The sequence below is a fragment of the Chiloscyllium plagiosum genome, unplaced genomic scaffold, assembly GCF_037043375.1.
Source record: "Chiloscyllium plagiosum isolate Xiang-an unplaced genomic scaffold, Cpla_swu_hap1 HiC_scaffold_7, whole genome shotgun sequence".
NCBI classification, from domain to species: domain Eukaryota; kingdom Metazoa; phylum Chordata; class Chondrichthyes; order Orectolobiformes; family Hemiscylliidae; genus Chiloscyllium; species Chiloscyllium plagiosum.
In genome coordinates this window covers 50,766,499-50,779,160 of record NW_028270145.1, presented here as the reverse complement: position 1 = coordinate 50,779,160, position 12,662 = coordinate 50,766,499, and the positions used below count along the sequence as shown (strand labels likewise).

The following is a 12,662-nucleotide window of genomic DNA, read 5'->3' as shown; positions in this document are numbered from 1 at the left end:
CTGTAACAACATAGATGCCAATTTAATCAGAGCCATTCAATAGCCAGTGCCTTCATACAACAAACAAGTCTTGAAACATGCTCAAACAATGAATTTGGGAAAAGGAATTCTGATGTTTTTCCTTCCAGAGCATCAATTACTTTGTGCAGTGCTCATAGGGCTAATTGTTCATCCCACCTATAACCACTTGGTTGCAATGACATGAGCGAAAATCCAATGTACTCCTACATGTTTTCTGACATTATGCAATATAACCAAAGACTTCTGCTCCAGAACTAGCCATGCACACAAGCATAGCTGTTCCAATAAAAGTATAAAACTGACATCTACCCATAATACCCAAGAATGACCCATGTACAATAAAAAGGACAAATACAGGGCTACCAACATCGGTGTATTATTCTCAATCTCAATAAAGGGTTGGAATGTGTCATTAATATGCCATCAAGCAGCATCTGTTCAATGTTAAACTGCTCACTGATGCTCAATTTGGGTTCCATCAAGGTCACCCATCTCTTGACCTGCTCCTTAGTCCAAACATGAATAAAAATGCAGAACTCACAAAGTGATTGTCCTTGCCATCAAGACAGCATTTGATAGCTAACTATTCCTCCTTGACATTCAATGGCATTAAGATCATTATTAATATCCTGAGGGTTACAACTCACCAGAAACTGAACATGACATTCCAAGTTAATACTTGACTGCAACAGCAGGTCAGAAACAGGAATAAGATGACAAGTAACTCATCTGTGAGTGGCACAGTGGTTAGCACGGCTGCCTCACAGCGCCAGAAGACCCGGGTTCAATTCCCGCCTCAGGCGACTGACTGTGTGGAGTTTGCACATTCTCCCCGTGTCTGCGTGGGTTTCCTCCGGGTGCTCCGGTGTCCTCCCACAGTCCAAAAATGTGCAGGCCAGGTGAATTGGCCATGCTAAATTGCCCATAGTGTTAGGTCAAGGGGTAAATGTCAGGGAATGGGTATTGGTGGGTTGCGCTTCAATGGTCCAACGTGGACTTGTTGGGCCGAAGGGCCTGTTTCCACACTGTAAGTAATCTAATCACCTTTTGAGTGCTTAAAGCCTGCCAAAGAAGTTGCAGATCTAGTACAATGTGGGACAGTGTGAGGTTATACACTTTGGTAGGAAGAATATAGACATGGACTATTTTCTAAATGGGGCAAGACATGGAAATCTGAAGCAAAAACAGACTTGAGAGTCCTAATTCCAGATTCTCTTAAGGTTAACATGCAGGTTCAGTTGGCAGATAGGAAGGTAAATGCATGTTAACATTAATTTCATGAGAGCTTGAATACAAGAGCCATGCTGAGGCTGTATAAGACCACATTCAGAATATTGTGAATAGTTTTGGGTCTCTTATCTAAGGAAGGATGTGTTGCCATTGGTTGGCATCCACAGTAGGTTTTACAAGAATGAACCTGGGATGGAGGGCTTGTCATATGAGGAGCAGTTGAGGACTCTAGTTCTGTACTCGATGAGTTTAGTAAATGATGGGTGATCTGACTGAAATTTACAGAACACTCAGAAACCTGGATAGACTGGTTATGTAGATATTTCCATCAGTAGGAGAGACTAGACTCGAGGACACAGCCTCAGAATGAAGGGTGACTTTTCAAAACTGAGATAAGGTAATATTTCTTCAGCCACAGGGTGGTGAATCTGTGGAATGTATTGCCACAGAAGGTTGTGGCGGCCAAGTCATTGAGTATACTTAAGACCGAGATTAAGGGGATCAACGGTTATTTGATGGAGGCAAGAGAATGAGGTTGAGAAATATATCAGCCATGATCGAATGGCAGAGCAGACTTGATGGGCCAACTAGCTTAATTCTGTACCGATATTTTATGGTCTACCATCTACAAGGCCCAAATCAGGAGTGTGACAGAAAATCCCACTTGCCTGAATGTGTGTGCAGTTTCAACAATATTCATGAAGCTTGACACCACAAGGCATCCCATCTATCAACTTAAACATTCACTTGGTCCACTGTTAATGCACAGTGGCAGCAGTGTATACCATGTACAATATGCACTGCAACAACTCACCAAAGCTCCTCAGACTGTACATTCTAAACTCACAATCTCTACCACCTAGAAGGACAAAAGAACCAGACACACGAGAACACTACTGACAGCAAGTTCCCCTGCAAACCATGCACTATCCTGACTTAAAACTATACTGCCATTCCTGTATTGTTGATGTGTCAAAATCCTGGTACTCCCTCCCCAATAGTACTGCAGTGTACCGATATCAAATGGAATGCAGTAACTCAAGTAAGCAAATCACTAATCTTCAAAGCAATAAAAAATGGACAATAAAATGGCTTAGCCCGTGACACCCATAGCCTGTGCATGAATAAAAGAAGATTGTTTTGGGAATAGTGTTGAGAAAAGAAGTATTTTGTTGATACGTTCCATCTTGCACTCGTTAGGACAATTCCCAAGAATGGGGAAATCCAACATTTCAATTCAACCAAGTAACTGACAGTCATTCACTTCTTCATTTCTCATGACAATGTCCTGACCAATCAGAGTCAAGCTGCCTGGTTTAAATTTTGAAATGGTACTATTGCAAATTGGAAGGATGTTGGTAAACTTGAGAGAGTGCAGAAATAATTTACAAGGATGTTGCTGGGACTGGAAGGTTTGAGTTATGATGGGAGATTGAATAGGCTGGGGCTTTTTTCCCCTGGAGTGTTGGAGGCTGAGGGGTGACCTTATAAAGGTTTATAAATCATGAGGGACATGGATAGTGTGAATAGCCAAGGTCAATAGAGAGGCTCTGGGCTGCAATGTTAGAACCTAATTACTGACCCACATTTCCAGGGAGCAAATTCCCAATTCTCCATCCCACTACAAACATGGAATTACAGAATTTAGTCTATAACTTCATGGGCTAAAAGTGAGAAATGAAAGATCTCCGTATGCGAGGCTGAAAGTAAAGCACTTTGATTCTTTCAGTGGAAACTGTTTAAGGAGCAGTTGTTGCGAGTGATACACAGGCAAGAAGGGGTAAAATTAAGGAACGTAGGATGATGAGAACAGAGGAGCTTCTCATCAAAAGGAAGAAGGTAGCTTACGTAAAATGGAGGAAGCAAGGATCTAACACAGCTTTAGAGGATTACAGGCTTACTAGAAAGGAGCTCAGAAATGGACTGAGGAGAGCCAGAAGGGGGCACAAGAAAGGTTTGGCAGGAAGGATTAGGGAGAAGCCAAAGGCATTTTACTCCTACATGAGGAATAAAAGAATAATCAGGGAGAAGGTAGAGCCGATCAGGGATAGCGTAGGGAACTTGTGTGTGGAATCTAAGCAGATAGGGGAAACCCTAAATGAGTTTTTTGCTTCAGTTTTCACTAAGGAAAGGGACCTTGTTGTGAATGAGAACTTTGAGGAACGAGGAAACAGGCTTGAACAGATCGAGATAGAGGAAGTTGATGTGCTGGAAATTTTGGCAAAATTAAGATTGATAAGTCCCCAGGGTCGGACCGGATTTATCCTAGGTTGCTCCAGGAAGTGAGGAAGGAGATTGCTAAGCCGCTGGCGAAGACCTTTGCTTCCTCACTCTCCACGGGAGTCGTACCGGAGAACTGGAAGAAGGTGAATGCTGTCCCTCTTTTCAAGAAGGGAAATAGGGAAATCCCTGGCAAGTACAGACCAGTCAGTCTTACATCTGTGGTCAACATGGTTTTGGAAAGAATTCTGATGGTTAGGATTTATGACTATTTGGAAAAGCATAGCGTGATTAAAAGCAGAAGGCATGGTTTTGTGAGGGGCAGGTCATGCCTCACAAATCTTATTGAGCTCTTTGAGGAGGTGACAAGACAGGTTGACAAAGGTCAAGTAGTGGATGTGGTGTATATGGACCTCAGCAAGGCATTTGATAAGGTTCCCCATGGTAGGCGCATTCATAAAGTCAGCAGGTATGGGACACAGGGAGATTTGGCTCTCTGGATTCAGAATTGGTTGGCTGACAGAAGGCAGAGCAGTTGTAGATGGAAGGTATTCTGCCTGGAGGTCAGTGGTGAGTGGTGTCCCACAGGACTCTGTTCTTGACCCTCTGCTCTTTGTAGTTTTTATAAATGGCTTGGATGAGAAGATTGAGCGGTGGGTTAGTAAATTTGCTAATGACACAAAGGTTGGAGGTGCCACTGATAGTTTCGTGGGCTGTTGCAGCCTACAGCGTGACATTGACAGGATGCAGAGCTGGGTTGAGAAATGGCAGATGGAGCTTAACCTTGATAAATGCAAGTGATGCATTGTGCAAGGTCAAATTTGAATGCTGAATATAGGATTAAAGACAGGATTCTTGGCAGTGTGTAGCAACAGCGGGATCTTGATGTTCAAGTGCATAGATCCTTCAAAGTTACCACCCATGTGGATAGGGTTGTTAAGAAAGCATATGGTGTTTTGGCTTTTATTAACAGGGGAATCGAGTTTAAGATCCGCGAGGTTTTGTTGCAGTCTACAAAACCCTGGTGAGACCACACTTGGAATATTGTGTCCAGTCCTGGTTGCCCTATTATAGAAAAGATGCTGAGGGTGCACAGAAGGTTTACCAGGATGCTGCATGAACTTCAGAACTTGTCTTATGAAGAGAGATTGACTAAGCTCGGAGTTTTGTCTCTAGAGAGATGGAGGAAGAGTGGTGACCTGATCGAGGTGTACAAGGTAATGAGAGGCATGAAATGATTTTATAGCCAGAGACGTTTCCTCAGGACAGGATTGACTACCACAAGGGGTCATAACTTTAAGGTATTAGGAGGAAAGGATAGAGGAGATGTCAGAGATAAGTTCTTTACACAGAGAGTTGTGAACGCATGGAATGCGTTGCCAACGGTGGTGGTGGTGGAAGTAGAGTCATTAGGGACACTTAAGTGACTGCTGGACATGCATGTGGATAGCAGAGAATTGAGGAGTGCGTAGGTTAGGTTATTTCATTTTAGATTAGGATCAATCCTCTACACAACATCATGGCTGAAGGACATGTTCTATGCAGTACTTTTCTACGTTCTATGTTCTTTCCGTAATTATGAGCAAAAATCACACATTACTCAGTATCAAATACTTAGCATATTGTACAGCACAAGGCCAGATTTCTTTGAGCATTCAGGTCACCCCTTTTGTAACTCCAATGGCAGTCTGAGAAGTTAGAAAGTAGGCCAGGACCTGGGTAGAACAGGCTCCATTACATAGATTTCTTACCTGGCTAGAAACTGGTGGTAGGTGAGGGCTGGAGCAGCAAGTTCCATGCTTGATTCCCTCTTTCCTGACCCACATTGGACCTGTTATAAGTTGAGAGATTGTTATAAGTTTTGCCGTTGAAAAGGAGGAAGTGGGCGAGCAAAGAATTCAGGTAAGTTTCCTCCCCGGATAAAGGCTGGGCACCCAATTTCCAGCAATGCATGATGGGCCGTGTGGTCAGCAGCCTTTATTGTGCCTGTATTGTTTATGTAACAATATTATGATATGATTTTAAATGTATGTTTTTATTATTTTAAAATTATAGAAAATGTCTCAGGAGTTCAAAATACTAAATGTGTCACAAATGAAAATTCAATTTTTCTTGTTTACTTCAATGACGTTATTGATCATTTTAATGCATGACCGAAGGGTTGGGAACAATCCTGTGTGGTTTTACTAAAGCAAATGGTTTTGATAAACAGAAGAAGCAAAACCAAAGCTAGCTCTTAATGTTAACACTAAAACAGTCAGCATTCCCAGTTGGAATTTCGGCATAAGCGGAAGTCGTCATCATGACCTTTATAACATTTCAAAACTTGATATACTAAGTAGAGCCCAAAAAATTCAGTAAATCTGAACAATGATTTCAGATAATTAACTCAGCTAGTCTAAGTTAGTTTAGTTTAATCTAGATTCATGTGAGTTAATATTTAAAAACTTTAACTCGAAGAACCCCCTAATAAGCCCACAAAACACAATCCGCCTGAAGTCACGATCAATTTGGCGACAAGCTGGGAGTTGTGGATGAGGGCAGATTTTTTTTGTCTTTAAGAAGCCCTCGCCAAAGATTATCCTCGACATAACTTGTGCTTCCAAGTAAACCTGTTGGACTGTAATCTGGTGTTGTGTGATTTTTAACGCGCTCGAAATTCCTGGATGGTTTGCGCTGACTTAACCACGCACAAGCTGACAGAAGCGCCACAGGCTGATGCTCTGGGCGTTATTGGTTGATCTCAGCGGAGTGCTGCTAACAAGGAGACAGACAGTTGTCCTCACCAGCATTGGTGGTGGAGGAGGAAGGGGAACATCAGCCCGGATCAGGCTTACTGTCCAGTGACCACCCGAATAGTGTGCAGATAGGGACTGCGCGGAGTCTCAAGGTCACCTGTATAACATCCTGTTACAGAATGTCGAACGCACTCAGATGTTAGCAAGGATTTCTTCATGAATACTGATCGCTGGGCGAGGAATTGTAGATTGCCTAGTCCTCGTGGAATTGTAACCCAACAAATAAAACAGGCACCTTCAAAGTGTGGAAAGAAAGCTTGAAAGAATAATGGAGTAAAACGAAATTTGAATAATGAGCATGTCAATTTAATTCAGTGTCTCAGATTCATCAACCCGCCAGTAAGCCTTTCCTTTATTTGAGGCAATTTAGGAACGGTGAACGTCTCAGGCAAAGAGAATAAAACAGAAAATCATTCGAGGAATCCTGGCGACTTTTAATTCTAGCTGACCATGAAAGATTGCATTGCTATTGCGCGTCAACTCAAAAAGCATAACATCGAATGAAGTACGCTTTTCAAAACAAACTTACTTACTGTTGTGTTGGAGGAACTTTTCTAAAAAGAAAACAGTGTAATCAAATAACTTCACCATTTAGGTTACTTCTGCTCGAAATTTGATTAGGTTTTCTTGAAAACGGCAGTAGTAGCGATACCAATACTGCCTGACAACTCTGTCCGACAACAATGAATAATCTCCGCAGACTGCAGGAATAAACCTTTCCTGCAACTGGCATTGACACCAAATATTAATAATTCTAAAAACTTCAAGCAACACGAGAAAGATAAACAACAAATTGAATAAAGACATTGTCATTTGCTCATATCCATCTTACAGTGCCAGGAGCGGAACATAGTTTCTCTTCTAATAGTGTACAACTTGCCTTGAAATGCTATTAAAATGGATTTACGTGAATTCTCGTATATTTCAGGCTCCTTCCTCCATTAACTGTGCGTCCTGGGCATACTAGTTCCGTATGTTTACGGGTTGATGGTGCGATTTTTAAATTAAAAACAGTTTATTTATTGAATTTCCCTCCACACATCTTAAACTATTTTCCCCATTTCTCATCAGGGTTTGACGTAGTTCGTAACTACACCAATGGTTAATCTATTGTGCGTTTTTCTTTAAAATTAATTAGTTTTTAATATTCATAATTATTAACATCAGAAGTTACAAATAACGGTATTAAAATGAATAGCCAAAATATTAATTCACATTATGAGGTTTTAAAGTATTAAATGGTTAACGTATAAATGTATTATAAAGATATATAAATATATCTAAAATAATAAATTTAGTTGGGGGAGTCGATTATTTGGTGTATATTTTTAATTCTCAGTATTCACCAGAGAAACAAAAGCAAATGCAAGTAGCAACTTATAAAATATGAACACTAGGTGGCTCTGCAGTATTCTTAGGCCCATCACTGATTTCTTTTCAAGGCTGAAGAATGCTCCCGCGAACTGCTGGAGTGATTACATTCAACATAAAAGCCAAATATTAGGCAGTTCCCCTATAGTATATTCATTTTTTTACTTCTTGTTTAGGCATGTGTCTTTCCAAATAAACTTAATCCAAGCCTGGCTTCTTTCTATACCCCCACCCTACGGTTATTCACAGAATTTACATTATCGTTGGGCAAAATATGAAGACATTTGTTACAAGCAGACTGAATAAGTAAATCAAAGAAAACTATTTTCTGAGAAATATATTAACGAGTCTATTAAATAGCAGTCACTGCATAATGCAGATTATTATTTACTTGGCATTTGTTCTACCAGTTTCAGTGCTACATCTGTTAATTGAAAAAAATCCTTACCTAAATAGTCACAAAATTGGTTAATGCTTACATCAAAATAGGTCACATGCTATCTGATTTTCTTAATCCCATGATTTATAGCCCACTTTTCCTCTCCATTCATGATCAGTGATCAAAAGCGACTAATAAAGATTCTAGATTCTTTAATAAATTCCCTGTGAGCTAAAGTCCAATAGCACTGTTCCCAAAGAGCGCTAGTCTATTGGCGATAGCTATGTTGCAGATAGACTAATCATTTCCTCTAAATGTGAAAATAAATATGGGATAGTCCATAATAGCATTTTGTTTTATATCAATAGCTTAACTTTATGAATAGGCTCCTTCTTGAGTACTTTCCTAACAGCATACAACACAGAGGAGGCAATTCTGTCTAATATGTCTCTGTTGGTTCTTTGAAAGACATATGCAACTAATTCCACTCCTCAGTTCATTTCCCATAGCTATGCAAATTTTCCTTATTCAATCAAATATCTAATTTCCATTAGAAATTGTACTTGTATTTACCACACTTGCAGACAGTGCATTTCACAATGTGACAACTTGTTATGTTAAAACTATCTCTAATTTCCCCTCATCAACTGACTTCAGTCTGAATTCGCAGGTTACTGATCTACCAGCTAGTGAAACAGTTTCACCTTGTGTATCTGTCAGCTGTTCATAACACACTTGATTCAGAGTTGCAAGGCTGTGGGTTCAAGTCCCAGTCTGGAGAGCTAAACACAAAATCTAGGTTGACACTCCAGAGGCAGTATAGATGGAATCTAGTGCTGGCATTGTTTGTGCAAGTGTTAAACTGGAATCCCATCTTCCCTGTTAGATAGATATATAGGTACAGTTTCAAAGGAGAGCTTCCCCTGTTTTAATGGTCAATGTTCCCTTTAAGGTGCCACACAGCAACTTCAAAATCTCCATATTGGATGTACTCAAATTGGCTATTTTATGTTGCTGAACTAAAATGAATATAAGGGATGCATACTTAAATAAATCACTCCTGAACTCCAAGAAATTAGAGAGAATATTGGCTACTAATTACTCATTGCCTTTTGTGGAAATTAACTGTGTAAATGATTTGTGCATTTTATACATTTCGGTGATAACTATATGATAATCGCTGTAAAGTAGTTCGTGATGTCATGTAAGATTCTTAGATATTTGCGAGTCTTGCTTTAATGTATCAAAATTCTGACAATCTCTGTTAAATCATTTAAAATTCTGTAATCTAATAGAACAACTTTAGCTCTGCTTGACTCACCATTTCTTGTGGTACAATCCAATCACTTGTCACAGAAAGGAACTTTGATGGACTATTTCCGTGTGATCAACAATTTTGTTTCTTGCAAAATATCATAAATCAGTAACAGTTGTGTGAAAATAATGCTCTTTTGTTTTAACAGAAGTTTAGAAAAACTAGTATTATTTAAATTAAGGTCTAAAATTTACAAATATGAAACTTTTCCATTTAAGAGAAAGATAAATGATCAACAATTTGGCAATTTAAGATATGGTTATACCTCTGAAGAATTATAGAAGAACACATTAGAGTAGATTGTAATATTATTCTCATAAAATTAGGTGAACCACAATGATTTCTAAATCACTTTTATAAATTAATCTGAATTTACAGCCCATTCCTCTGTGATCTACCAAAACATAATTACACTAAATGATAAAACATAAGTTTGACAATATGATGATTTATTTACTTGAAGTTATTGATAATACAAACTTTAAATAGCTTTTAAGCTATGATGTTTTACTTCTTGAAATTTAATTTTAACAATTCCATTTTTTTCTAAAACTTTGTTAAAGACTGTTCTTTTTTGTATAATACTTTCCCTAAACCATTAAGTGTCCATAATAGCACTTACAATGATCAATGTCTTCCTGATAGACGATTCAGGATTGGCTTAGATATTTGCTATTGTACAAAGGTGTGGGTACCTACAGAAGCACGTCAAATATCGTATGTTTAGGAGAATAGGCTAATATCTAAATACTTAATGGCATAAGCTAATGAGTAACAGCCATACTCCTCCTGATCTGAACTGGATATCACTTTTTCACATGTTGTGCTTCTCCAGTCTTGGCAAAGGTACACTGGAAAACAATTGGTGAGGGATGATCAGGTTGTAATTGTTAAGTTGCTTTATTTCACCAATAGTAAGTAATACACAAACTTGCTTCAGTATGTATCACTTCAAATGGGTAAACATAATGGCCCAGTGTTAATGGCCAGCAGAGAAAAAATGGCATTTACTGCTTAAAGGAATGGCTTAGTGATTTCTGTGGTGTGGATTTCTCCTTTCTTGATATCAGTTTGAATCTGGCTCAAGTCACAGGAATCTCCAGGCCTCCAGCAATAGTGATGTCATACTGTAAGTTAAGCAATTAGTCGCGTTAATGTATTCTCATAGACCACAAATCAAACAAAAAACATAATGTTGGTTTCACTTTTAATTAAACTTTCACCACAAGTGAAATAGATAATTGGACCTAAATAGGAATTAAGACAGAATCTGAAATATCAAACAATAAACTATTAACAAAAAATATTTTTAAAAATATGAATCTTTTATCATAATAGTGAAATTTGGGAATCCACCTATAAAAAAATAGTTTCTCAAGGGTAGTGAGATTGTTCAGCAATAATTATGAATTTAGCACATTGTCAGAGTAAAGACAGTTCTTATAGAGTCTTCGATAATGTGATGATAATGTTTTTGTGCAACCCCACATTATAGAAAAATGGTGCTTTAGAAACAGCACTGAAAGTGTTCTTGCTGTAATCGCATTACAGACAACACATGGTTTAAACATTCGCACTGTAGAAACAGCGACCCCAACTTGTCTATCGTATTTCTGTGAATTCACATTGATGAAAAGCATGTTATAACAGAATGACCTGTATTGGATTGCCATTCCATTTTACAGGAAAATCCACATCCACATATGAATACGTAATGTTTGTTTTTTTTTTATTTCTCACCATAGCAGAACTGCTTGCAGAAGAGCAGTCATGTTGAAGTGGAAGGAAAGTTAAAAAAAATGTGCCCTAATGTGGATGGCTCCAGAACTATTGATTGGAATTAGGAGAGTATCTCTATTGTTTCTAAATGTAGAAACATTTCTTCAACTGAGATCATTGTGCTATTGCCGTTCTGTAAGATATTGGTACTTTTCATTCTTTTATGCTGAGAGAAATGTAATTATTTTATTCTAACAGATGCATGATAGCTTTAATGATTTACTCTGGCATTTCCTCCAATTTAGATGTTGTTTTGGAGAAAAAATATTTTTAAATGATAATGACTAGGAAAGCAAAATACTGCAGATCCCAGGAATCTGAAACAAAAACAGAAAATGGAGGGGGCCCTCATCCAGTTTGGCAGCATCTGTGGAGAGAGAAACAGAGTTAACGATTCAAGTCTGATACAATTTGATAGACTCTAATATAAGGAAAACAAGGATGAAGGAAAAAGGCAGAAAATTAGAGTGGACAATTATCAAATCAGCTATAACCTCATTAAATGACGCTGCAGACCCGATAAGCCAAAAGGTCTACTTCACCTACATATTTTGGGCTTACGACTCTTGAAAAATAATGAATATGTTTCTGCAGTAGCATCACTAGTTGCAGTGGAGTAAGTTGTAGTTGATAAAGTATGGCGCTGGAAAAAGACAGGTCAGGCAGCATCTGAACAGCAAGAGAGTCAATGTTTCAGGCATAACACTTCACCAGGACTGGGGAGGGGGAAGGGGGATGTTTATTTCTCAGCCCCCTTTTCCCTCCCCAGTCCTGACAAAGGGTCAGGCCCGAAACATCAATTATCTTGCTCCTCAGATGCTGCCTGACCTGCTGTGCTTTTCCCAGTGTCACACTTAATCGACTCTGACTTCTCCAGCATCTGCACTCCTCACTATCTCCTAGTGAGATACGTTGTGCCTTAGTTTGGTATTCTGTGTACTTCCTGGAGTTTGCCTATTGGAGATGCTGTTCATTTTTGGAAAGTTGGAAGAGATTCACAAGTTTATCACATTTACAATAATTAGTTTACAACTTCACAAAGTGGGCACTGTGACCTTGAGTGAGATCGCAAGCTGAGGCAGTGATACTGTTATGTAGTTCTGACCCAGTCCTAACAATGTACATGGGACCTCCCATTCTAACAATTCTCAGTGAAGGATTGTGACAATTTTGAAGCCTCAAAATGGGGTCACAGAAGAACTAAATTTGGAAAGCACTGATTTTGAGGCGTCCTTTAAAATGTTTTTGTTTATGCTATTTATGAACTTTCCACTAACTTCATGTATTTGTCAGTTGCCCTATTGTTCCCATTTTGTGGGTTTGAACAGGCTTGGAGATGATAATAGTACACTTAGCATCAGTATTCACCAAGGATGGTTAGATTAATATGTCGATATTCAGGGGCATGTAAAATATTAAGAAACAGGAGGTATGGGGTAACCTGAAAGACATTAAGATAGATAGGGGCCTGAGGATACTGAAGGAGGTGAGGGAGGGGATTGCTGGAGCCTTGACAGAAATCTTTGTCTCATATTTACCCATAGGCAGT

At 38.9% G+C, this 12,662-nt stretch overlaps 1 long non-coding RNA gene across 2 annotated transcripts in view; it reads right to left on the bottom strand.

The window, feature by feature from the left end:
- Nucleotides 1-5,358, bottom strand: part of LOC148149611 (uncharacterized) — a 155,025-nt gene extending 149,667 nt beyond the window's left edge. For both annotated transcript variants that reach the window (XR_015757530.1, XR_015757531.1), the window contains exon 1: nucleotides 5,223-5,358. This is a non-coding gene — a long non-coding RNA (uncharacterized LOC148149611). The remainder of the gene's footprint in view (nucleotides 1-5,222) is intronic.
- Nucleotides 5,359-12,662: the final 7,304 nt, after the last annotated feature.